This window comes from Pelophylax lessonae (genome assembly GCF_965119305.1).
Source record: "Pelophylax lessonae genome assembly, chromosome: 4".
Lineage (NCBI taxonomy): Eukaryota > Metazoa > Chordata > Amphibia > Anura > Ranidae > Pelophylax > Pelophylax lessonae.
This window is the reverse complement of record NC_138771.1, coordinates 333,469,795-333,496,993: the sequence shown is the minus strand read 5'-3', so window position 1 is coordinate 333,496,993 and position 27,199 is coordinate 333,469,795. Positions and strand designations below refer to the sequence as shown.

Sequence of the window (27,199 nt, the reverse complement as noted above, 5' to 3'; positions counted from 1 at the left end):
AAATATGCCTAGTTGCCTACCTACAACATAAATGTATGGGCTGCCTAGTTGCCTACCTACAACATAAATGTATGGGCTGCTTACCTGGAAGCCCACGTCCTGGATTTAAATGGGCAACCTGCAAATATTAACAAACTTAGGAGGAATGTGTTTTTACTGAGCAAGTACTGGCTAGGGCCACTGAAGAATTAGGTATCATTGGGTAAGATCACGACCAATAGTCATGGTGCTTTAAGTGCAAAGAGGTAGCGGTGACCAGGAATGCTATTACACCAAAACTGCAAATGCAGTGTAGAATTAAAGAAAATCAAAAGGCTAGAGTACACTATTGCTAAATAGCGAAGTTGCTTAATAAAAAAAAAAAAAAATATTATATATATATATATATATATATATATATATATATATATATATATATATATTTATTTTAGAAGAGAATTGTTAAAATGCTGGACTTCCAAGGTAGCATGCCCAGAAACAATATCAGCACCACATGGGACCTATTAAGCTAGCCATTGATGGGCAGAATTTAGAACGAAAATTTTTAAGAGAAGAATGTTCTAAGAACTTTTGTCTTTTTTTCCAATCATTAGTGAATCAAAATCGACGCCAGTTTTGGACTGCAGTGACAAGAAAATTTGAAGGAGCAGCTATACAGCTTTCAATAAAACAAACATTTTTTACGTGTGCACAAAGTAAAAAAAGTGTTTGAACAGAAAATAGTTCTCTAGCTACTCTACTTTTTTTTTTAACAAAACATGACAGAGGTGGGAAACAGCTGAGTATAGCCATGTTCACAGGCTCTAATCCACAGAAAGACGATTGTCAACATTTATAAGGAAATCCACTATGGCTTACAAAGTCTGAAGGCCCAGTTTGTAGCGTGACATAGCTTACAACAGCTCTAGGATCATGTGTGATTTAGGCCATAGTTCAACAATCTCGAAAAATAAAAATACTGAAATTAAGAGAATACTGTATTTAAAAAGCAAACGATGGGGACATTTTAGAGGGGGAAAAACGCTCTATATTTAAAAATACTCATTATTTGATATTTCATTAAACGCGGTCAAGAGTCTATTTGGCCAGATGTTCACCATTTCAGCTCAGGTCTCTACGTGACTGAATTCAACCTTTATTGATATTCTTAACTGACCCCAAGTTTTTCTTTGTCTATATAAAGCTTTGGCAGTTCAATGAACATGTCCCATTTTAATCTATTTAATACATTTCAAAATTATGCGAGACCACCACAGGTTAGTGCAAGGCCAGTAAAACTATTATTCCTGGAAAAAGTCAGAAGACAAATTCAATGTGTTTGGGGGCTAACTCTTCATCAAGGCTGAGAAACAAGATAATATCTAAAAACTGAACACATAATTAATATGGTTTACTAAAAATTGCATAAAAAAAAAAGTTTGTATCAATAGAAGACCTTATATATGTGTCAGTAAAAAGTACAAATTCATGGACAACCCTGATATAGGGGGAGCCATGAGCCCCCAAAATGTGTGTCTTTTGACCTTTTACCAAGATTAACAAACATTTACTGGGACATGCACTAACCTGTGGAACCCTCATATTTTTACAACAAACACTTTCCCCTTATGTTATAGAAATGAACAGGGAGAAGCGTTCTGTCATTTAGAAGTCAGCTATGCAGGGCTGAAAACACTGCTTTGGATTTCAGTGTAGCAGAGGCTCTGGTCAAACAAAAAAAGGTTAGAAACTCATTGGACACATGGCAAATAGACAAGAACCCTAATCAGCAGAGATCCCTATATTGTAAAACCAGAGCAACATTGACACCCTTCAGCACTCCTTCCTGAATTCTGAATCTCTGTACACACGGGCTGAATATTGGCTGGTATCAGTCAACAGAAATCCACCGACATTCAGCCCGTGTATACAACAGCCTGTCCGACAGAAGCCGGCTGAATGGGCCAGGGAACAAATGGCTGCCAGGGATGACCAGTGTGTTCTGGAGGTGGCAATGCCCCTGTGAGAACACAATAGCTCAGCTGGGAGATTGCTGTACTAACATCAGATTGTTAGTACAGTGAGCTCTTCAGTATTTTTTTTTTTTCATTCACCCGGCTGGGTTGAACAAAAAAACCAAACAAAAAAAAACAAACAGATAGTGTATACCAGGAGTAAGTCGTCATAAAGTTCAACAGGATGCAGAAAAGCCATCATCACTACCAAAAGTCACTGCATAGTAAGCTCACTTTCTAACGTTTGTATGCAGCAGATTCTAGTGCAGAACATTTTTTAGGGTTGAGACTTAGTGTTGTGCCATCTAACCTGCTGCCCTAGGCACTTGACCATTAGTACTATTATGGTAAAATATAGCCTTGCCTCCTATAGCCTCTGTTTAAATTAACCAAGAAACAGTTGATCGCTGTGACCCTTGTCATTTCCCCCTGGTCATCTCATCTTGATTACTGCAACTCCCTTCTCATTGGCTTACCTTTAAAAAGGCTATCCACCCCTTCAGTCCATCATAAACGCTGCTGCCAGGCTCAGCCACCTTGCAATCTGCTCTGTGTCTGCTACCCCTTTGACAAACCCTCCATTGGCTGCCACTCAACCAACAAATTAAATTCAAGTTACTAACCATAACTTATAAAGCCATCCATAACTTGGAACCCAGCTATATCACTAACCTGGTCTCAAAATACCAACTAACTCATTCTTTGTTCCTCTCAGGACCTCCTGCTCTCTAGCTGCCTTGTAACCTCTTCCCAGGCTCGCCTCCAGGACTTCTCCCGAGCCTCTCCCATCCTCTGGAATGCTCTACTCCAATCTGTCCAACTATCTCCCACTTTGTCCATCCCAGCTAGAAGAATCCGTGATTCTTGCGATAATTTTAAGCTAATCTATCAATTTGGTACATTCAGCCTACCAACGGTACAAATCTAAAGGTTCGAAGTTCGAACCATGTATGGCTGGCGAAGACAAAAGGGTTTAGAACAAATCTTAAAGAAAACATGTATAAGACGAGTCTGTTGTGGTTGCTGACCACAGAAAACCATTTTTTCATGTAGAAGTTTGAAATCCAAGCTATAAAATTAGTTTGATTCCTACTATGGTTATCACTTTCCAAAATATATTTTTATACATTGTGACCATTTTAACTTCAAGGACAGTTATCAGCAGCCGTATGATAACTATCTTGTGTATGTGAACTCTGAATACATGCAGAGCCTGAGAACAAATGACACAGTACAAACAATACGGCTGACATAAAAAACTGACATTTATTAAACCTGCTCGCTACATTTTACGGACATAATGTTAAATGTCAATTTATTCCACAAGGACTCAGTTTATTGTTGTACTATGCTAAAGTGTTGGAATTTGCAGATAAATATCTTTATGCGTATAGAACTGGTAGACCACAGATTAATTCCTTCCACGTTTGGTAGACTGAGTTTAATGTAGTGGAAATCTACTTTGGTAATGTTTGGCAGACCTGTGTGTAGAAGCGAATGGATGCCATTAATAAAAAACAATTATGTAATATCACAGCAGGCTGGATAAAGTGTGCACTGCTATTTTGGAAAAGGAATATTTGGGTGGGTAAAATTGGAGCGTTTCAATCATTACTCACAAGGTGATTAAGAATCAAGAAACTAGGTCACATTGAAAATGTCAGTGAAACATATTAGAAGAATGAAGGCATCAGAAAATAAAAGTCAATAGCGGAAAGAAAAGGCAGAAAGTATCAAGATTCTGAAGTGATGAGACTTTTCCCAAAGCATGACAAGTCCTGTGTTCATGAAGTCGGATCTCATCAGTGTATGTTGGGAAACTAGATTGGTTTTAATGAAAGAGGAGATTGTCTTGACATAATTTCAGTTCAACTTTATGAGCACCATGTTCAGTTAAGTAAATTAATTGTTTAAGCAGAATTGTTTTTAGAGTGACAGCGGTCTTCTGATTGACTTTTAATAAATAAGACAATACATACAGGCAATTTGTTTGCTGGTGTTACATTTATTATAAATCATCATTAGGTTGATTGGTTGGACTGAATATAGTGGGATGAATAACTGACCCACAGAAGAAAGTTTGACCAATCCAGCTGGTTACAAAAAGATAAGCCAGGGGTGTCAAATTCCATTTAATCTTTGGCTGCATCAGCATCATGGTTGCCTTTAAAGGGCCGGTTGCTTCTGTAAGACTACATGTCCAGAGCACTCCACATCCTTCATACATGAGATGTCAAGAGGCCCTCACTCTCCCCTTACATCATCTTTACCTTGTGCTGCTGTCAGGAAGAAGTGGGAACGGGGGGGGGTTTGCTTGGAAGCATAAAAAACAGAAAGTGCAGGGTCAGAAGGAGGGCCAGAGGAGGGTTGGGGCACCATAAGAGGTGGAGACAAGGATCTCTAGGGGGGAGTTCTGTCCTCTCGGTTGCAGACTGCTAACATTGGTGGGGGTAGAGACAAAGGGGGTGATGCAGCTGCAGGAGAGCTGTGAGGGCCACCTCAAATGGCCTATCAGGCCGAATTTGGCCCGCGGGCCTTTTGTTGACACCTGTGAGATAAGGCATCACTTTGAACATAGCCTTAAAGAGTTTTTTTCATCTATCCACTTTAAATACCCAATAAGGGCCAGGCAAACAAACAGAAATTTTCCCTGAATCTGACTCGATATGGCAAGTGAACACGAACCAGTATAAAATCCACAATTTAAAAAAAAAAAAAAAAAAACTGGCTTTAAACCTGCCAGTGTGTGCAAGTCATGTGTTACCTACAAGTAATTTTGTTTCTTTTTGTCCACTCAATCTCTGGAAGGTTTTACCCCATTCATGACCAAGGAAATGTTTTGCTATTCAGCACTGCGGTACTTTAATTAACAATTGCGCGGTCATGCAATACTGCACACAAATTAATCCCTTTTTTCCCCCCCACAAAAAAAAAAAAAAAAGAAATAAAAACGCACCTTTCTTTTGGCGATATTTGATGTTAATCACCACTGGGTTTTTTTTATTTTTTTCAATATAACATTTTGGGGGAAAAAAACACATATTTTCTACTCGGTCATAAAACATCCAGAAAAACAAAAAAATGTTGTCATAAACTTAGGCCTAGGTATTCTGCTACGTGTCTTTTGTGAAAACAAAATTCCCAATAAGCGCCCATTCAGACTGGCGCAACACGATTTTGTGGGGCGACCTGTGAAGTCGCGGTGCACTTCAGCGAGACTTGCACGGACTTCATATAATTTACAATTGAAGTTAATGCAAGTCACCTCCAGGTCGCCCCAAAGTAGTACAGGACCCTTTTTCAAAATCGAAGCGACTTGTGTCGCTCCTATTAGAACGGGTCCTGTACTACTCAATGGCGAGCGAGCCTGACAAGTCGCGCTAGTGTGAATGGACTAAGTGTATATTACCGTATTTTCTGGCGTATAAGACGACCCCCCTAATTTTCATCTACCGGTAATACCTATACTTAGGTTACCTTGGAGATATTATACTTGGCGTATAAGACGACCCCCCATTTTTGGGGGATTTTTTTGAGGTTCAAAAGTAGTCTTATACGCCAGAAAATACAGTATTTAGTCTGTAGGAAAGTTATAGCGTCCACAAAATATGGTATTCTATTTGAAAATTGATCAATCATTCCTTGGAGGCCCTTAAAACATCAGGACAGTCCAAATGACCCCTTTTGGGAAAGTTGACCGCCTGAACATTTAGTGGGAGACTAAAGTTTGAAGTTGTATTGTGTATTTTTTGGAAAACACACAGTACGAAAAGTACAGTGTCATGATATGACTGGTGTGGGGGGTGATCAGGTACACTGACTGGTGACAGCATGTTAAAAAATAATATTTAAAATATTGAATAAAGAAAAAATTAAAAAACGTTAATTTTTTTTTTTTTCTAAATACTTTAATTATGTGAAAGTTCAATGTTACCATGTTTTTATATATACACCTTTGATTGCGGGTACAATGAAGATCAATGAACCAGCAATGCATTTTGGAAATGGTCCCTGGAGGATGATGTTGAAGCCTACCCTCAGCATTCTACTAACTGGAAGAAGCTGCTTGCGAAGCAGTGGGTAAATGGGTCAGCCTTTTTAACAGAGGAGCATCAAAATGCCTTCCTTTGTCTTAGAATTTTAGGATGCCAAGGAGTATCCCAAGTTCTAAAGAGAAATCCTAGCCAGGTTTAGCATATCCATCCAAACACAGCTTGAGACTATGATTTGTGCAATATGCTCCACTTTACAAATAAGTGGTTACAACCAGAGGTGCTCAGACTGTAGAGCAAGTGGAAAAATACAGTGATGCATTAGCTACACGGCTCCCAAAAAAGCATTATTGAACCGATTTCCCTTGTGGAGTGACATATTGCTCTCTAGGACTATCCAAATTATCTGTCCTCAATGTCGGTAACCCCTGGCATCAGAAAGATATGCTACTTTACTGTCTACCTCGGGAAAAAATTATCCTGTTTTTTTTGCATGGGGTAAACAGGCCCCTAAGGGGGTAAGTGAGACACTAGCACTATGCCAATCATACCTGGCATCCACAAACAAAAAAGTCTTCTCTGGGAGAGACATAGTATATTAGGTGCTGACGCTGCCAAAGACTGAGACATGTGGCTGCCAGCTGCCCCATATTACATGAGCCTAATAAATGTGACCCTGGAAGCACACCTAGAAACAGAGACTGGTTGGCAAATATGTCCTATTACTATAGAAGGACACCCAGAGAAGGCATCATTAGATTCCAGAAACCTTGCCACCTTGGTCCATGCAAGTTGGTTTGTCTTGCCAAGCTTGCCTCAGACTCAGTGGGAGCATACTGTATATCCTGTGATGCTAAGGACTATACTACTGCAGTGCTAACAGTAGAGATGCCTAGAGCAAGGATTCCCAAACTACGGCCCTGCAGCTGTTGCAGAACTACATATCCCATGAGGCATTGTAAAACTCTGACATTCACATACATGACTAATCATGATGGGAATTGTAGATCCTGAACATCTGCAGGGCCTTAGTTTGGGAATCCTTGGCCTAGAGCAGGGGTCTGCAACCTTTAAGACAAAAAGGGCCACTTGGACCCGTTTCCGAAGAAAAAAAAAAAAACTGGGAGCCGCAAAACCATTGCGACATTTAAAACAAATATAACACTGCATATATTGTTTCTTACCTTAATGCTATATATTCAGGATCGTGCAGTCAGCTGTCAATCTGAAGAAAAAAAGGACCAGCGTACATACCGCTTACAATGTAGTAGTGACCACCATACATGCCCCTTTCAATGTAGTGACCACCATACATGCCCCTTTCAATGTAGTGACCAGCGTACATGCCCCTTTCAATGTAGTGACCAGCGTACATGCCCCTTTCAATGTAGTGACCAGCGTACATGCCCCTTTCAATGTAGTGACCAGCGTACATGCCCCTTACAATGTAGTAGTGACCACCATACATGCCCCTTTCAATGTAGTGACCACCATACATGCCCCTTTCAATGTAGTGACCACCATACATGCCCCTTTCAATGTAGTGACCAGCGTACATGCCCCTTTCAATGTAGTGACCAGCGTACATGCCCCTTTCAATGCAGTGACCACCATACATGCCCCTTTCAATGTAGTGACCAGCGTACATGCCCCTTTCAATGTAGTGACCAGCATACATGCCCCTTTCAATGTAGTGACCACCATACATGCCCCCTTCAATGCAGTGTGTGGGCCAGGTCCCCCTCCCTGAGGCATCACATGCAGAGACCACCATACATGCCCCCTTCAATGCAGTGTGTGGGCCGGGGCCCCCCCTGAGGCATCACATTTAGAGACCACCATACATTCCCCCATTAATGCAGTGTGTGGGCCGGGCTCCCCCCCTGAGGCATCACATTTAGAGACCACCATACATGCCCCCATTAATGCAGTGTGTGGACCGGGCTCCCCCCCCTGAGGCATCACTTCACTTCCATGTCCCCTGAATATGCAGAGACCACCATACATGCCCCCTTCAATGCAGTGTGTGGGCCGGGGCATCACTTGCAGAGACCACCATACATAACCCCCTTCAATGCAGTGTGTCGGGCTTCCCTTCTCCCTCCCCCCCCAGGCATCAGTTCACTCCCCTCACACTGGTGCCTGGCACAGGAGTCTGGATGGACATCATCTTCCTCCTGCATGCGCGCCGCTGCCCTCCGATCTGACAGTGGGCGAGAAGGTGACGTCGGGACGGTGCGTGACTAACGCACGCACCGCCCCCATGCGAGTCACAGCCAGTACAGCGCCCGCCACAGTGAGGAGTGTCGGGGCGCAGAATGCGCCTCCTCCCCTCGCTAGTATCCGCCCCGGAGCCGCGGCAAAGGTGTAAAAGAGCCACATGCGGCTCCGGAGCCGCGGGTTGCCGACCCCTGGCCTAGAGGAACTGTGGAACATGTCATGGATTTGCACAAGACTAAAAGTTGGCTTCAGCCACTAGAAAACAAAAAAACAGAAAAAAAACAAAAAAAAGTTTAAAACCTTTCCTGCAGGGTTCATACACATTTTCACCAATAAAATTCCATGACTTTTCCATGACTTCACGTAAATATTCATGACCTAATGTTTCATGAAATGTCTATGTATACGTGTTAAATAAGAAAATCCATGTCACACCCAGCATATTTTTACTAAAATAAATGACAATCTTTGTAGTGTACAGTACCTCTGCAGTTAGGGTTTCGTTTCTGGATAAAGCGTGACTCAAAATGGTCCCTTGTTTTACAGTGGATGAGATGGAAGCACTGCTGCCGCAGCTGGGAGCCGGTGTCACTTCAGGCGCACAGGTGAAAAAGCCAGCGATCGGATTGGAAGCTGTCGAGCACGCAGCTGCAGACTGGTGCTTTGCACCTTTAGCGTGGCTAGACAGCGCTGCCTCTCCCATGTTCGAAATGTCAAACATATTAACAACACGTTGTACATTTAGCACGTCCTGGGTCCTGAACTTTCTCCAGCCACCTCTCATACTTTTCGTCATGAAGCCATACATTTTTAAACCTGCATTTCCCTGGCATTGCTGTAACACTGTGAACACTTTAGCTGAAACTGTGTTACCCCAGTTGTAATTTGACCAATATACTGTAACTGGAGAATGATTAATGGCCGCTCTTGCTTGAGGATAAAGCCTCAGTTCAGGCAGTCATGATGGAGGTGCAGGCGGACCGGTATGAATGGCACAGTCAGATGCACAAAACGCAGCACTTACTCTTTAGGCCCAAGCCACAGTCATAATGGAGGAGGTGCAGGCGGACTGGTATGGATGGCACAGACAGTCAGATGCACAAAATGCAGCACTTACTCTTTTAGGCCCAAGCCACAGTCAAGAGGTGCAGGCGGACTGGTATGCATGGCACAGATCTGATGCACAAATGCAGCACTTAATACTCTTAGGCCGAACCTACAGTCCCACAAACAGGCAGGAAAGAGTTAACAGAAAGGCGCCACTCATTGGATGCTTAATAATTTTATTGACATATATTTTACATTGGTGTAAGCGTATAGGACTGGTAGGTGTTCTTCCGGGTCCGCAGTTTGCCCTTACTGTCACTGGCCAGCAGCAGCCGAGGAGATGCACCAATCAGGCAGTGGGGAGGGCCGGCCGCGGTTTGCCCTGAGACTGACTGGCCAGCAGCAGCCGTGAGATTACAACCAATCACGCAGCGGAGGCGCATAGTCACTGGAGGGCGGGCCGGCTGGATGAACGTGATGATGCGGAAGGGGGAGTTAACCGTTCTGGTTACCGCACCCCCCCCGTCATCACGTTCATGCGGCCGGCTCACCCTCCAGTGACTATGCGCTTCCGCTGCGTGATTGGTTGTAATCTCCCGGCTGCTGCTGGCCAGTCACAGTCTCAGGGCAAACCGCGGCCAGCCCTCCCCGCTGCCTGATTGGTTCATCTCCTCGGCTGCGGCTGGCCAGTGAAAGTAAGGCAAACCGCGGACCTGGAAGGACATAGAGGCTTACACCAAATAAATATGTGGCATAAAATAATTAAGCAATAATATAATTAAACATCCGCTCCCCGCTCCTCCACAGTGGCGAGTTCTGACTCATATTCCATGACTTTTCCAAAACCTAGTGGGGTTTACACATTTTCCATGACTTTCCCAGGCCTGGAAAGTGTCATGTAAAAATCCCATGACTTTTCCAGGATTTCCAGGACCGTATGAACCCTGTTCCTGGGATTGTAGATTTTCAAAATCTACTTTGCTACAACAGCCGCTCTATTTAGTGCTCTCACCAAAAGGAGCAAGGTAAAAATGGAGTGAAGAGAAAACGCATTCTGAGAGCAGAGGATGGCATTAACCACCCCAAACTAAAGTCAAGAATTTCTTGTACAAACAGATGCCTCTGATGGCCTGGGTCTTGTTCCAGGAAATGAATGGAGGGTGAACGTCCAGTGGTATACCTTATAGGAAAACAAACCCATGCAGAGAAGAACTATTAAATAGTGGAAAGGAAGTGTCAGGCCATAAATTGGGATCTAGAGTCACAGAGAAATTACCTTTTGGGCGGTTAGTTCAGATTACAAACAATTCTCTTTTAAAGTGGACGACAAAGAACAAAGAGTACAATGCAAGGGTCACAAGGTAGGTTTTGGTTCTGCAAGACTTCATATTAAGTAGAACACAGGCAAGAGACCTAACAAGGGAATGCTGATGGACTGTGAATGCCCACTGTATGTTTGGAAAATGTGTTCCTATCTCCCCGGTCTGAGCAGAGGGGGAAGGTCAAGGAGAAACTGGCTAGCAGGATTGCGTGTTTATATGTGTTTCTCACCTGCATGTGGCGAGGGGCTCCAGGGTTTGTGTCTGATGAGGAAATAAATAATTGGTTTTGATTAGAAATTTCATAATATTCTAGGCTTGGGGCCTCTATTCTTCGTGTGTCGGTACCGCATGCATGCAAACAGCGATCGTCCTACACCTGTGAGGTATCACTGTGAACATCAAATCAAGGGCAATAATTCTAGCACCAGACCTGCTCTGTAAATCTAAGTGGTAACCTGTAAAGGCTTTTAAAAACTTCGCTTATGGATAGTAAAATTTACGTAGTTTGTCGATGGGCGTGCGCAATTTTAAAGTGGCTGGGGGCGCCCGTTTTTAGTCTTGTCTAGGGCAGCACAAAACCAAAAACACACCACTGCTTAGGTCTACGTCTTCTCTGTTAGCCAGACTTCAGTGCTGTGAGAGCTGGGTGCAAGGGCTAACTGCTGACAGAACAATATACAGTGCCTTGAAAAAGTATTTATACCCCTTGAAATTTTCCACATTTTGTTACAACCAAGAAAATAAATGTATTTTATTGGGATTTTATGTGATAGACAAGCACATAATTGTGAAGTGAAAGGAAGTGAAGTGAAAGGAAAAAGATAATTGGTTTTCAAAATGTTTTACAAATAAATATCTGAAAAGTGTGGTATGCATTTTGTATTCAGGCCCCCTGAGTCAATACTTGTAGAGCCACCTTTTGCTGCAATTACAGCTACAAATCTTTTGGGTATGTCTCTACCAGCTTTGCACATCTAGAGAGTGACATTTTTGCCCATTCTTCTTTGCAAAATAGCTCAAGTTCTGTCAGATTGGATGGAGAGCATCTGTGAACAGCAATTTTCAAGTCTTGCCACAGATTCTCAATTGGATTTAGGTCTGGACTTTGACTGGGCCATTCGAACACATGAATATGCTTTGTTCTAAACCAGGGATATGCAAACTGTGGCCTTCCAGCTGTTGCAAAACTATACGTCCGATCATGCCTCTGGGTGTTATCCTTGTGGCTGTCAGTCTTGCTATGCCTCATGGGACTTGTAGTTTTGCAACATCTGGAGAGCCACAGTTTGCATATCCCTGATCTAAACCATTCCATTGTAGCTCAGGCTGTATGTTTAGGGTTTACAATTTAATCTATGTGATACGAATATATACATTATAAGCACGGGAGATTTTAGCTTTCCAACACCAACTCTACTGTAAATTGATCACAGGCAGCATCCTAGCACTAGATGCATGACTAAAGGCGGGGTCTATAAAATCCTCTTATTTATAATTACAATGTTGTGAACTGCAAACCAACTTCTTATGTAAGTTTTAGACCACCATGAGACTATGTCATGGGACCAAAAGTACCAATGCTTTAAAAACTTGTAATAATTGAAAAAAAAAAAAAGAAAATCAAGCCTATTTAGAGTTCATAGACTTTTTATTCTCATCATATTTGAGTTGCAGTTTACCTATTCTTAACATTCTTCATGTGCCAAAATGGTTTGAAATATTTTTAGAAATAAAATTGGAGATTCACTTTTAGAGCCGGGTCACACTAATCCGACTCAAAGTTGCCCTGACTTTGGGCGACTTTGAAGTCACCCGAGCAGAGTGACTTCATCGCGGCTTGCAAACGACTTCTCATAATAAGTCAATGCAAGTCACTCCGACTTTGCCAAAAAATAGTGCAGGAACCTTTTTCTGAGTCGCTCTGATTAGAACGGTTCCATTGCACAGCATTGGGAGCTACTGACAAGTCGGAGTAGTGTGAACCGGCTCTTATGCACTTTTAGGTCTTTGGCCCATCTTGTTTTTATTATCTAATACACACATTCTTCCGCTAAATAATTTCACCTAGTTGTCCGTAAAAAAAAAAAAAAAAATGATAAGCTGAAACAAAAGCAGGAACACATTGCCAAGCTGAATTTCAGCTTTTTATAAATTGGCAAAACCATCTTAGGCTTCATGCACACTGGGCTTAAAAAAAAAAAAAAACGCTACTACAGGAGTTATATGTTCTGCCTATAGAAGCAGCTCAATATTATACTGTGTCCATGCACATGAGGACGATTACAGGCATATTTTAAGCTCAGTGTTTATAGAGGCAGAAAAAATCCCTTCTGGATTGCGTTGTTGGAGCTTTCTGGCAGAAAAAAAACACTCTCCTAAACTGTGTACAAGGAAACTGGCTTTATTAAACAGATCCCCTACTTAATCAAGCAGAATGGGATGGACGCAACTTTTGGGACATGTGCGTGCATTCATTTTTTTGACCACACCTTGATAGCAGGCTGTGAAAAACCGCTGTTAGGTCTATGGGCTGCTGGATGTAATTGGACTTGTGTCCATTTACATCAGGCTATCTCTGATCCACCATACTTAGGTTTCCAAACCTGGGCAGAATTGGAAGTATGGGCCTCCCTACAAAACATGCTTGAAGCTTCCGATCAGGTCCGCCTGAAAAACTGACAGGCGGACCAGATTGTAAAGCCCATGTGGAATGCGCCTAACCCCTGCTAGTCTTTACTGGAACACAGGTCATACCCCAACAATTTATTACACCCTTTTACCCTCTATTACACAGTTTCTACCCCCCTCCACCCATCCCCTTTTATGCTCCCACTGTCTGAATAAACATACGCTGTTTGAAAGTTTCTCTTTTTATTTTTTTGAGGCACTTAATACCACCATCCCACCGTAATTCTGCTTTATCAAATAAAAGAATGCCCAGATTTATAGAATAGCAATGAATGACATACCAAACTATGCTTGCAACATGCTGTAATGGAATATGCAGGAGAGATAATTATGAGAGAATTTGCCACCAAATCGTCACTCGTTCCCCAAATAACCAACCAGCAGACCTATAAAACTTATCTGCACCTTAATGAAGGACATTATTATTAGGCAACAACATAGTCGTCCCTAAATTCCAGCATTATACAACATAAATAGCGTTTTATGCTTGTTAAACCTTTACATCATACAATGTCCTGAATTACTTTATGCCTTACATAATCACAGGCAAGGTACAGTGTATTTCCAGTTATGGCCTAATATTGGGTGTAAGCCAAGCTGTAATTGCTCCGAATCTAGGCCATCACTAATAAGTACTTTTGATTAAGTAGAGAAACTTTATGACGTGAATAGGAACGTAGGGGTGCATGCAGTAAAGCCGGTTCTTGACAGAACAAGCAGCCATAATTTGGTTTTTGACCAGACCAGCAAAGCGATGTGACTGCTGATTATAGGTTAGTACATAATGTATGCACAAGGTCATTACTTTTTTATTTTTCTGTGATAAATTTTTCACAGATGCAAGTCCCAAACTCTTAAAGCCCCTTTGCGTGGCATTTATTCTTTTGTCACTAAAATTTAGATAAGATCACATGGAATATTGTATGATTGTACTTTAAAAAAAATGGGTTTTCAATCTCATTTGCAGAATTAAATTTATAGGAGCTCAAACAAATGAAACCATATATTTCACCTGATTGAGTCACGACACGTTATGCCACATCTGATACTTTCCGAAACTGAACCGAAGTGTATTATTTTATTGTACAGTAAACAGGATTTATGATCAGCATAAAGAGCAAATGGGTAGGCATTTTGAGAATACCGAGGCGAGGCAAATAGTTTCAGGCTTCTTTCCGAGAGCTATGCAAAAAGGTGACACCAAACTCTGTTTTAACAAATGTTTTATTAAAGTATATATTATTGACTAATTAAAAGTATCTTCTATTGCTTTTAGTCTCCTACAAATCCCTTTATCTGCTGACAATTATTTTTTATTGTTTTCTATTTTAAAAGAAATGAATGTACAGTTCTTTACAGTTTAATATAGAATTCCAGGCAAAACCTAAGTACAGTACTAAAAATGCTTCCTCCCCCCTCTGAATACCTATTCTGATAAGCCTGTGTAAAACCTATTCTGATAAGCCTGTGTAAGAAAGATCTGTACACTTAACTATTTTCAGGTCGCTTCGGACCGGTCACGTGATCTGGTCTCCCTCTGTCAGCCAGCGGCGGCTGCAGCGGGAAGAGGGAGTACCAACAGATGGGCTATAGATGCCTATGAGGGATGTCCCCACTACCAGGCATCACCAGCCTTTGTATAGGGCTCTCTATTTCACACTGCAGCTGGCAATGGGTGACATGGGAAAATGTGACTGGACCAGACCGGCCTAAAAGGAGGCAGGTACAGGTATACAGAACTTTCTAACACAGGTTTGTCAGAACAGATGTTAGGAGAGGGGCCTTTTTAAGATTGGTCAGGCAAAACCCGGAATTCTGCTTTAACCACTTCCCGCCCGCCCTATTACAAAATGACGGCGGGAATGTGGTTGTGTTATCCTGACCGGACGTCATATGACGGCGGCAGGATAACACAGCTCTGGGCGCCCCCCGGGGGCCCGCAGAGCAGCGATCGGTGATGCGAGGTGTCAGTCTGACTCCCTGCATCTCCGATCTCGGTAAAGAGCCTCTGACGGAGGCTCTTTACCATGTGATCAGCCGTGTCCAATCACGGCTGGTCACATAGTAAATAGGAAAAGCCGTTGATCGGCTTTCCTTAGTTCGTGCCTGACAGGCACGAGTAAAGGAGCGCCGATCGGCGGCTCCCCTGACAGGGGGGGGGGGGGTCGGCACTGGTAATCAGATCATTGATTACCAGTGCAGACCCTCGGGGGGGGGGGGGGATGCCACTAGATCCACCAGGGATGCCCACTATGACCCCAGGGATGCCCACTATGGCCACCAGGGATGGCAATCAGGGCTCAGGGAGCCCCCCATTGCCCTCCCCATCAGTGATGCCCACCAGTGTCCTCCCTATCAGTGCTGCCCACAAGTGCCCATCATTGCCATCCTTTAGTGTCGCCCACCAGTGGCCATTATTGCCCACCAGTGCCGCCTATCAGTGCCCATTATTGCCCACCAGTGCCGCCCGTCAGTGCCACCCATCAGTGCCGCCTATCAGTGCCCATTAGTGCCACCTATCAGTGTCCATCAATGCCGCCTATCAGTGCCCAGCAGTGCCGCCTATCAGTGCCCACCAATGCTGCATATCAGTGCCGCCTATCTGTGCCACCCCATCAGTGCCACCCCATCAGTGCTCATCAGTGCAGAAAAAAACTTATTTATTTACAAAATTGTATAACAAACAAAAAAACTTTTTTTTTTTTTTTCAAACTTTTCGGGTCTTTTTTTTATTTGTTTAGCAAAAAGTAAAAAATCGCACAGGTGATCAAATACCACCAAAAGAAAGCTCTGTTTGTGGGGGGAAAATGACATAAATTTGGTGTAGGTACAGTGTTGCATGACCGCGCAATTGTCATTCAAATTGCAACAGCGCTAAAAGGGGAAAATTGGCCTGGGCAGGAAGGGAGGGAAGTGCCCTGTATTAAAGTGGTTAAGAAACAGGACATAGGATCATCATAGTTATTACTATACAGGATTTAAATAGGGCTAACAGTTTGCTCATGCGCTTATATACGCATGAAAAAAAAAAAAAAAAAAAACAAACCCTGCAGGACAAAAGGCATAATGATCTAGTATGCATCGCATAGTAGCTCATTATGAAATACTTACCTTAGAATAAAGCCCCGACACGGTCGTCTGGACAACGCTGAGGGCGTTGACATGTTCCCTCGGGTCTCTTCCTGGTTCGGTGGCTCCGGCGCTGTGAGTGACCGGAGCCGCGATGACGTCACTCCCGGCCAGAGTTTCACCTTCCGACAAGAGCCGCCAGGGAGCTCTTAAGGTCCGCCGGAACTTCAGAGCGCATGCGCCGCTGACATCAGCGGCTGCATGCAGGTTGAATATCTTATAAAACCGTGCAGGTTTAGGAGATATTAATTGTACCTACAGGTAAGCCTTATTATAGGCCTTATTATAGGCTTACCTGTAGGTAAAAGTCAAATAGCGGAGTATACTACTGTTTTAACAAAATGAAGGCAGACATTACAGTTAAATATACTTGGCACAAAAGGAATCAGAGGGCCCTGGCTGTTAGAGCTTACAATCTAAGAGGGAGGGTATTATTTAGAAGTCGGATAGACTTCTTTAAAGAGAAGGGCTTTCGTCTAAAGATGGATAGATTAGGAGACAGTTGGACAGATTGGGGTAGGGAGTTCCAAAGGATGGGAGAAGCTCTAGAGAAATCCTGGAGGCAAGCATGGGAGGAGGTGACAAGGGAGCTAGAGAGCAGGAAGTCTTGGGAGGACCGAAGAGAGTGGCTTGGTTGATATTTTGAGATCAGGTTAGTGTTGTAGCTGGGGGCAGAAGTGTGGATGGTGTTGTAAACTATTGTTAGCACTTTGAATTTTATTTCTTGGGTAAGAGGAAGCCAATGGAGGGATTGGCAGAGAAGGGTGGAGGACACTGATCGGTTGGTAAGGTGGAGGAGTCTTGCAGCAGCATTCATTATGGACTGAAGGGGGGATAGTCTATGTAACGGTAATCCAATGAGGAGGGAGTTGCAGTAGTCGAGGCGAATAGTAGAATATTATTATTATTATTATTATTATACAGGATTTATATAGCGCCAACAGTTTGCGCAGCGCTTTACAATGTGAAGGAAGACAATACAGTTACAATACAGTTCAAAACAGGAGGAACTAGAGGGCCCTGCTCGTTAGAGCTTACAATCTAGAAGTAGTAGCAGAATAGTTCATTCTAGGCCCCACAAAAGTAATTCTCTACGGCCACATTAGATAGAGTCAGAGTAGTTTAAGTACACCTGTCATGAGAGAATTATGTAGGTTGCTCTCCTTTTGAGAATGTTTGTTTCTTAGCTATCTTGCTGATGCTTTATCTCCAGTGCTTTCTGAGTCATTGACGTGGAACATAGGGGAAAAGTGGATACTCATTTAGAACATGCTTGCTCCTGGTCTGACTAAAAGATAAAGCTAGAAACAGCCTGGCAACTAGCATTTTAAAAGATAGCAGTCAGCAATGGTAGCCCACCCCCTATTCCCAAAATCTGTATGATAAGTGTACTTTAAATGGACACCGACATAGTATAGATAATTGCGGATTATGGAAATACACCGTAATCATTAACCAAATACTTCCACACTGTGCAAACATAAAATTGTTGGAAAAATGTTATCATTATAATAAGATCATTTAAATTACAAATCTTCTTATTAAAAATACTTAAGTAATCAAATCTGTAATAGCTCCAGTATTTGCTGGAATGTTATAGCCAGGTATAAAATGGGTCAAGCATCTTAAGCATCCTTCCTCATCAAAGTTGCATACCAGTGTAATAACATAAGAATGTAAAAAGTACTTTTAAATTGACCAGATAAGATACCCCAAGCCTTTGTTTTTCTTTCAGGGCTCAGCGTCTACAGTGAACATTCCTAGGTGATTTAACAAGCACAATATGTCTCACTACAGCAGGAAAAGCACAGACATTTAATTTAATAAGAAATAGATTTCCATTTAACTCCATGAAGTGATGTATTTTGTTATCACTTAGAACCTCTTCTTAAAGCGGAACTTCACTCTCACAATCAACATTAATTATTTTTTTTCCTTAGAGCCGGTTCACACTGGGGCGGCTTCATAGTCTCCCGACTCTCTCCCTCTAATAGAAGTCAATGCAAGCCGCTCTGATGTCACCCCCAAGTAGTCCAGGAACCTTTTTCTAAGTCAGAGTGACTTGAGTCACTCTGATTAGAACGGTTCCATTGCACTGAATGGAGCACGACTTGTCAGGCTGCTAATCCTTGATTACCGTGGTCAGTTTACACACCTCTGTCATCCCGCTGCTCTCCTCCCTCCACCTCCCTGCCTGCCTGTCAGTTTCTGTGTGTCTCTCCTAAATCTCTCCTACACTGTAAATGTTTTCTTGAAAACAATTCTTGTAAATACCTTACCTTCAAACTCTTCTGGCCGGTCACGTGACCTCAAGATGCTCCCCTCTCCCATCTAAGGGCTACATTGGGAGGGGCTGAGCAACCAGCACAGCAGTCACGTGACTTCCCCCTGCTGACACCAGAGGGGGATCTCAGCCCCTCCAACTGTAGCCCATGGATCAGGGGAATAGAGCAGCTGGAGGTCACATGACCAGACAGAAGAGATCTAAGATAAGGTATTTAACAGAGGAGCTGGCTGTAATTGTTCTTTACCTTCACATCTACTTTAAAATGGAGCACTTTAACATATAGCAAAACTGTACCTTTATTATACAGTAATAAGCTGCGCTTCCCAAGTACCTGTCAAACTTGGGTGTGCAGTTGAGTCCGTATAGATGTACAGTGGGTACGGAATGTATTCAGACCCCCTTAAATTTTTCACTCTTTGTTATATTGCAGCCATTTGCTAAAATCATTTAAGTTCATTCTTCTTCCTCATGAATGTACACATAGCACCCCATACTGACAGAAAAACACAGAATTGTTGACATTGTTGCAGATTTATTAAAAAAGAAAAACTGAAATATCACATGGTCCTAAGTATTCAGACCCTTTGCTGTGACACTCATATATTTAACTCAGGTGCTTTCCATTTCTTCTGATCATCCTTGAGATGGTTCTATACCTTCATTTGAGTCCAGCTGTGTTTGATTATACTGATTGGACTTGATTAGGAAAGCCACACACCTGTCTATATAAGACCTTCCAGATCACAATGCATGTCAGAGCAAATGAGAATCATGAGGTCAAAGGAACTGCCTGAAGAGCTCAGAGACAGAATTGTGGCAAGGCACAGATCTGGCCAAGGTTACAAAAAGATTTCTGCTGCACTTAAGGTTCCTAAGAGCACAGTGGCCTCCATAATCCTCAAATGGAAGACGTTTGGGACGACCAGAACCCTTCCTAGAGCTGGCCGTCCGGCCAAACTGAGCTATCGGGGGAGAAGAGCCTTGGTGAGAGAGGTAAAGAAGCCAAAGATCACTGTGGCTGAGCTCCAGAGATGCAGTCAGGAGATGGGAGAAAGTTGTAGAAAGTCAACCATCACTGCAGCCCTTCACCAGTCGGGGCTTTATGGCAGAGTGGCCCGACGGAAGCCTCTCCTCAGTGTAAGACACATGAAAGCCCGCATGGAGTTTGCTAAAAAACACCTGAAGGACTCCAAGATGGTGAGAAATAAGATTCTCTGGTCTGATGAGACCAAAATAGAACTTTTTGGCCTTAATTCTAAGCGGTATGTGTGGAGAAAACCAGGCACTGCTCATCACCTGTCCAATACAGTCCCAACAGTGAAGCATGGTGGTGGCAGCATGATGCTGTGGGGGTGTTTTTCAGCTGCAGGGACAGGACGACTGGTTGCAATCGAGGGAAAGATGAATGCGGCCAAGTACAGGGATATCCTGGACAAAAACCTTCTCCAGAGTGCTCTGGACCTCAGACTGGGCCAAAGGTTTACCTTCCAACAAGACAATGACCCTAAGCACACAGCTAAAATAACGAAGGAGTGGCTTCACAACAACTCCGTGACTGTTCTTGAATGGCCCAGCCAGAGCCCTGACTTAAACCCAATTGAGCATCTCTGGAGAGACCTAAAAATGGCTGTCCACCAACGTTTAGTATCCAACCTGACAGAACTGGAGAGGATCTGCAAGGAGGAATGGCAGAGGATCCCCAAATCCAGGTGTGAAAGACTTGTTGCATCTTTCCCAAAAAGACTCCTGGCTGTATTAGATCAAAAGGGGGCTTCTACTAAATACTGAGCAAAGGGTCTGAATACTTAGGACCATGTGATATTTCAGTTTTTCTTTTTTAATAAATCTGCAACAATGTCACCAATTCTGTGTTTTTCTGTCAGTATGGGGTGCTATGTGTTGTTTCATGAGGAAGAAGAATGAACTTAAATGATTTTAGCAAATGGCTGCAATATAACAAAGAGTGAAAAATTTAAGGGGGTCTGAATACTTTCCGTACCCACTGTATATCTATTCACTTATACAGGCTGCCTGCATGCAGCTACAAACTATTACAAAAAGGTAAAAAATTGGCTGTATTCTGTATGGGGCACTGCGTCCATGTGAATGAACCTTTACATCTGTTCCTGATCCAGCAAGATATCCAACTAGACTGCACAGCCGCCTATTAAAATTCCGGTTAAAAAAAAAAAAAAAAAAAAAAAAAAAAAAAGGCCAGCCATACACAGTTTGAATCTCCACCAGTTCTTTAGGAACCGGCCGAGATTTGAACCAGGCTGCATGTAGTAGCAAGTTGATCGATCACTGTGCACACATTACACACTCCAGGCCACTGCACTCTACACATTGTGCGATACTTTTGGACCCGTTTTATACTGCGGATTCTGTATACCCAGCTGTAATTAATCTAGATCCCTCTGTTCTGTATACGGTTTTGTACATTACACACTCTGGACTGATGAGCTCTGTGAATCATGCTTTACTTGACATACTCTGGACCAATGCGCACTTTACACTATCTGTACTTTACAATCTCTTGACTGTGGCAGATTCTATATTCTGGACTTTGTATAATACATTGGATTGGTAGAACCTATCACTCAATACCCAGTGTGGGTGGCCATCATCCCGATAAATAGAGAAAGGAGAGTACCCCCAATGGTATGGGATTTTATATGCCACACACTGAACAAGAATACGAGGAATATGCGTATAAAATTCAAATTTATTCAGAACATATAACAAAAATTAATTGCACAAACATGTATGTCTAAGAACAGTTAGACACGACAATTAAAAAACTTGCAAGTATAGACAGACCAGTGACCGTACAGAAGACCCTTGGGAATCATTGGTAGGAAGAACCGGACTGGACCCTACGCGTTTTGGGTTAGAAACCCTTCATCAGGGGTCACCCAAAGTTCAATACACAATGTTTACCCAAGACAATCTTCTTAGTAGGGGCAACTGGGCTGTCAGTTAAAATCGGTGTCAACCAAAGAGAGGATGTCAGATGTCGAGGAGAGCATGATTCAATGGAAAAGAGAGAAGAGCAGAGAAAAGCAGAGGATGCCCACGCCGAGTTGAACAAGACGGAGGATAATATCCACGTCAGATAAATGTCCTACTCACATACATTATTTACCTCTTGCCATGAACAAAATGTACTTCTAATGAGTGACGTTTGAATCATTTGAGTGACCACACTCACTCATGAGAAATTGGGATCAGTGACGGATCATTGTGGTGCCTTCGGATTGGTCGGCTCCCGCCCACATTGCTCTACTCTCTTCTCTCTTTTCCATTGAATCATGCTCTCCTCGACATCTGACATCCTCTCTTTGGTTGACACCGATTTTAACTGACAGCCCAGTTGCCCCTACTAAGAAGATTGTCTTGGGTAAACATTGTGTATTGAACTTTGGGTGACCCCTGATGAAGGGTTTCTAACCCGAAACGCGTAGGGTCCAGTCTGGTTCTTCCTACCAATGATTCCCAAGGGCCTTCTGTACGGTCACTGGTCTGTCTATACTTGCAAGTTTTTTAATTGTCGTGTCTAACTGTTCTTAGACATACATGTTTGTGCAATTAATTTTTGTTATATGTTCTGAATAAATTTGAATTTTATACACATATTCCTCGTATTCTTGTTCAGGGTGTGTGTGGCATATAAAATCCCATACCATTGGGGGTACTCTCCTTTCTCTTTGTATAATACATTTTTCTTGTAGGTTACATAAGGCTCCATGTACACGGGACGTTAGAAAAAACGTGCTGCGAAGCTAGTTCTGACGCCGGGAAAAAGCAGCTGTTAAACGTGCTTTCAGTAGCTTTTTCCATTTGCGTTATTGCACGTTTGGCCACGTTGCTTTTAGCAGCGTTTTTTCTGCCTCCATTCAAAATCAATGGTTACCTATGGGAGCCTATTGATTTGAATGGAAGTCGCACCGCAAGACTGATCAGGATGATGCGACTTGCGCTGTGAGAATCTTGAGGGGGAACTCCACGCCAAAAATGGGAAAAAAAATGCGTGGGGGTCCCCTCCAGGTTCCAAACCAGGCCCTTCGGGTCTGGTACGGAATTTGAGGGTCGCCCCACGCCGAAAAAACGGCGTGGGATCCCCCCCCCCCAAAATCCATACCAGACCCTTATCCGAGCATGCAGCCCAGTAGGGCAGGAAAGGGGAGGGGACGAGCGAGCCCCCCCCCTGAAGACCAGGAGAGGGAGAAGACCCCATACCCATTCACATAGGGAGGGGTCCGGGATCTGGGGGGCCCCCTTGTTAAAGGGTGCTTCCAGATTCTGATGAGCCCCCTGCCCGCAGACCCCCACAACCACCGGCCAGGGTTGTGGGGTTGAGGCCCTTGTCCTCATCAACATGGGGGCAAGGTGCTTTGGGGTGAGGGGTGCAGAGCTCCCCCTGCCCCAAAACACCAACACCCCCCCCCCATGTTGAGGGCATGTGGCCTGGTATGGTCCGGGGGGGCAACTCGCTCGTCCCCTCCCTGCCCTACCGGGCTGCATGCTCGGATAAGGGTCTGGTATGGATTTTGGGGGGGGACCCCACGCCATTTTTTTCGGCGTGGGGCTACCCTCAAATTCCATACCAGACCCGAAGGGCCTGGTTTGGAACCTGGGGGGGACCCCCACACAGTTTTTTTCCCCATTTTTGGCGTGGAGTTCCCCCTCAAGATTCTCACAGTGCAAGTCGCGCCGCAAGTCGGATCATCCTGATCCGACTTGCGGTGCAACTTCCATTCAAATCAATAGGCTCCCATAGGGAACAAAAAAAAAAAAAAAAAAACTTATAAACGTGGCTGAACGTACGTTCATCACGTTCGGCCGCGTTTTTGCATTTGAAACGCCGGGAAACACACGTTCAAAAGCAAATAATTGCGTTCCAAAAAACATCCCTGAACTCAACTGCCTGCAAATGACTGTAAATGACCCTGTGTACATGGACAGATAAGATAAAATGTAGATGGGTTCAGGGGCTTCTGAAAAAAACGCCCAACTGCTCCTAAACGGCCATTTACAACGTCCCGTGTACATGGAGCCTTAGGGGAAAAATTGGAAAGAAAAAGGTTTTGTTATACCTTACACAGGATGGCCCACTGAATTCTCTAAACTGCACTCAATTTTATATCCCAAAAACTGCTGCACACAGTGTGCTCCATTCCACTAAACTGAAGTTAGAAATCTGATTTCTTCCCATAATCAAAACCTCTACTTTTCTTTTGAGTTTTTATGAATGAGCACCAATGTGCTGCTGCAAATATCTACAGTGACCTAGATGAACAGAAACACAAAATGAAACTTAGCTTAAAAAAAAAAAACAAAAAAAAAAAAAAACAAAGCCGGAAGACAATAGCAAGCAGCAAGAGGATTGGAATTCCCATGCAACGCCCAGAAGTGACAAATCCCTTAGAGTATGTATTCGCTGCACTGTGTTAGTAGGGCACACTATATGATCATAACTTTCATATTACTAAAGTAGTAAGTGGACTGATACGTCAGAAATGCATTCCTCTGTGTGTTCATGCTTCTATGTCATTGGTTGCTAAGAAATATCGGCACCCTAAATATCCTGAGGGTGAATACTAATCCGATACTCAAGATATCTGGAGAGGATTTCAGTGTGTAACTTGTATGATTCAACATATATGGAGAGCTTAACGAGTGAATTGCAATCCAGTGAATAAGAAAGTCTCAGGAAACAGTCTTACTAGACTCACAGGAAGCCGAGCTAAAATAAAACCGAATGCTTTAAAAAAAAAAAAAAAAAAAATATTATTGTCAACTAACACATAAATGGATATAAACAATTAAATAGATGTTGCTTTATGAACAAAAAGGTTTAAGGCCCCTGTCACACATGCTGTCTGTTTTTCATCCATCTGTTGATGGATGAAAAATGGACATCAATGCATCTCTATGGAAAAAAATCGATGTAAATGGATGATCATCCATTTACATCCGCATCTGTCATGAGTTTTTTTAAACCAATCAAAGCTCTATTGTTCTTCTGTTAAAAAACGGATCGGACGAAAAACGGATGTAAACTGACAAACGGCCAGTTTTTCATCAGTTTTTGCACTGGTAGTGGATGTAAAAAAACAAAAACAAAAAAAAAAAAAGATGGGTGAAAAATAAAAAGGATAATAAAAAAAAAATAAAAAGGGATGAGCAAAATCGGATACTTCATCCATCGTGACGTGACTGAACTGATGAAATGAAAGGGTCTGAAAGGACAAGTTCCCCTTTTGGAACATGTTTCACCGCTAGGGCACATAGCAAGCAATTGTTTTCTATGTGCCCCATACACAACACAACGCTGGTGAGATATGGGGTATTGCAGAAAAATGCAGCATGTCTGGATGGCACATGCAAAAATAAGAACTGAGAAAGTATTACACACACATTGCACTGCTCTGTCGGAGCTCATCCACATTTTACTGTGCAGGTAGCAGAATACAGATTTGCCTAAAATGATAAAAAAAAAAAATAATTTTTAAAATTTTTTTTATTATTGGCGGCGTTTGATAGCAGAAAGAAAAATTTTTTTTTTATTTTCAGATTTTTTTTTTTTTTTTTTTATAGAGCAAAAAAGAAAAACCACAGGGGGGGGGGGGGATCAAATACCACTAAAAGAAAGCTCTATTTGTGGGAAAAAAAAAGGACATCCATCTATTTGGTCACAGCGTCGCATGACCGCACAATTGTAAGTTAAAGTAACGCAGTGCCGTATCGCAAAATACGACCTGGCCATTAAGGGCGGAAAACCTTCTGGTCCAGAAGTGGTTAAACCGTTGCAGAAACATCTGTTTTCGATTTGGGATAAAGGTTTTAACTAAATGAATAGAAGCAGCCCAATGTGAGCACCCCTGGGAGTGGCAAATGGTTTGCTTGACCGCTTGGTCTGATAATGAAAGTTGAAAACTAACAGATTTAGGTTGGCTATACACTTTGCCATTTTCTGCAAGCCCTGATTGAATGATGGTTTTCCAGCAAGCCCATTCGACAGACGATGGGCATTAGACTGGCTTCTGTAGAACAGACAAGTGTCCTCATGGGCCGAAAGTCAGCCGGTTCCTGCTTAACTAGCCAATTTTCAGCCTGTGTGTACCAGGCTTTACTAGCAGTATTAACAGGTAATAAAAACAAAGGACTGCTATGTCAATGCTATTTGATAAACTGCATCATAAAGGTCATGGCCATTGTTCAACTTGAGGCCAGGACTGGCCAAAATGGGTAATGTTAGTGTGGGTCTAGTGAACGATACAGTTATGCCTAGACATCTGAAGAGGGCTCAAATTTTCTGAAGCACAAGCACCATTTTAAGTTTCCTTTAAATGACCTTTAAACAGCCATGGTCGAAAAGTAAACATGGAAATTACAACAAAGATGTATTGTTATCAGAGTCCCAAATAAAAGGAAGTTGTGGGTAACTTTCCCGACCTATCACTGGAAAAAGTTTGTGCTTAAAGCTATTACAAAAGGCAAAAAATATCAAGAAGTGCAGAATGCTGATGCAACTGGAAACCGTTTAAAAATGTTTTTGCATAGTGACTACAGGCGTGAAAAAGTTGAAATATTAAGGAGGGGGGTGATGTGGGGCTCCTTCCTAGTAACTACTCTGGGGAATATGGAGCTATACAGACTAGGAGTCAAAGTACGTCCAGGAAACATTACACAAGATCTGGGGATATCTATAGAAAAGAAGAGTATCATCCTGAAAACATTATACATTCAATAAGGAAACCTCTACAGGAATATCAGCTACTGCAATAAAATAAACTGTTTAAGAAGGAAGTTTAGCTGAGTAATGGTTATAAGGTGTTCCTTACACCACTATTGAAAAGGGACTTCAGTACGTGGTTCTAGGGTGTTCCTCACACCACTATTGAAAAGAGACATCAGCAAGTGGTTCCAGAGTGTTCCTCACACCACTATTGAAAAGGGACTTCAGTACGTGGTTCTAGGGTGTTCCTCACACCACTATTGAAAAGAGACATCAGCAAGTGGTTCCAGAGTGTTCCTCACACCACTATTGAAAAGGGACTTCAGTACGTGGTTCTAGGGTGTTCCTCACACCACTATTGAAAAGAGACATCAGCAAGTGGTTCCAGAGTGTTCCTCACACCACTATTGAAAAGGGACTTCAGTACGTGGTTCTAGGGTGTTCTTCACACCATTATTGAAAAGGGACTTCAGTATGTGGTTATATAGTGTTCCTCGCACCACTATTGAAAAGGGACTTCAGTACGTGGTTATATAGTGTTCCTCGCACCACTATTGAAAAGGGACTTCAGTACGTGGTTCTAGGGTGTTCCTTACACCATTGTTGAAAAGTGACATCAGCAAGTGGTTCCAGAGTGTTCCTCACACCACTATTGAAAAGGGACTTCAGTACGTGGTTCGAGGGTGTTCCTCACACCACTATTGAAAAGAGACATCAGCAAGTGGTTCCAGAGTGTCCCTCACACCACTATTGAAAAGGGACTTCAGTACGTTGTTCTA

General features: G+C 42.7%; 1 protein-coding gene across 1 annotated transcript in view; it reads right to left on the bottom strand.

The window, feature by feature from the left end:
- Positions 1 to 27,199, bottom strand: part of ERGIC1 (endoplasmic reticulum-golgi intermediate compartment 1) — a 173,313-nt gene that overhangs the window by 58,054 nt on the left and 88,060 nt on the right. The window lies entirely within an intron of this gene.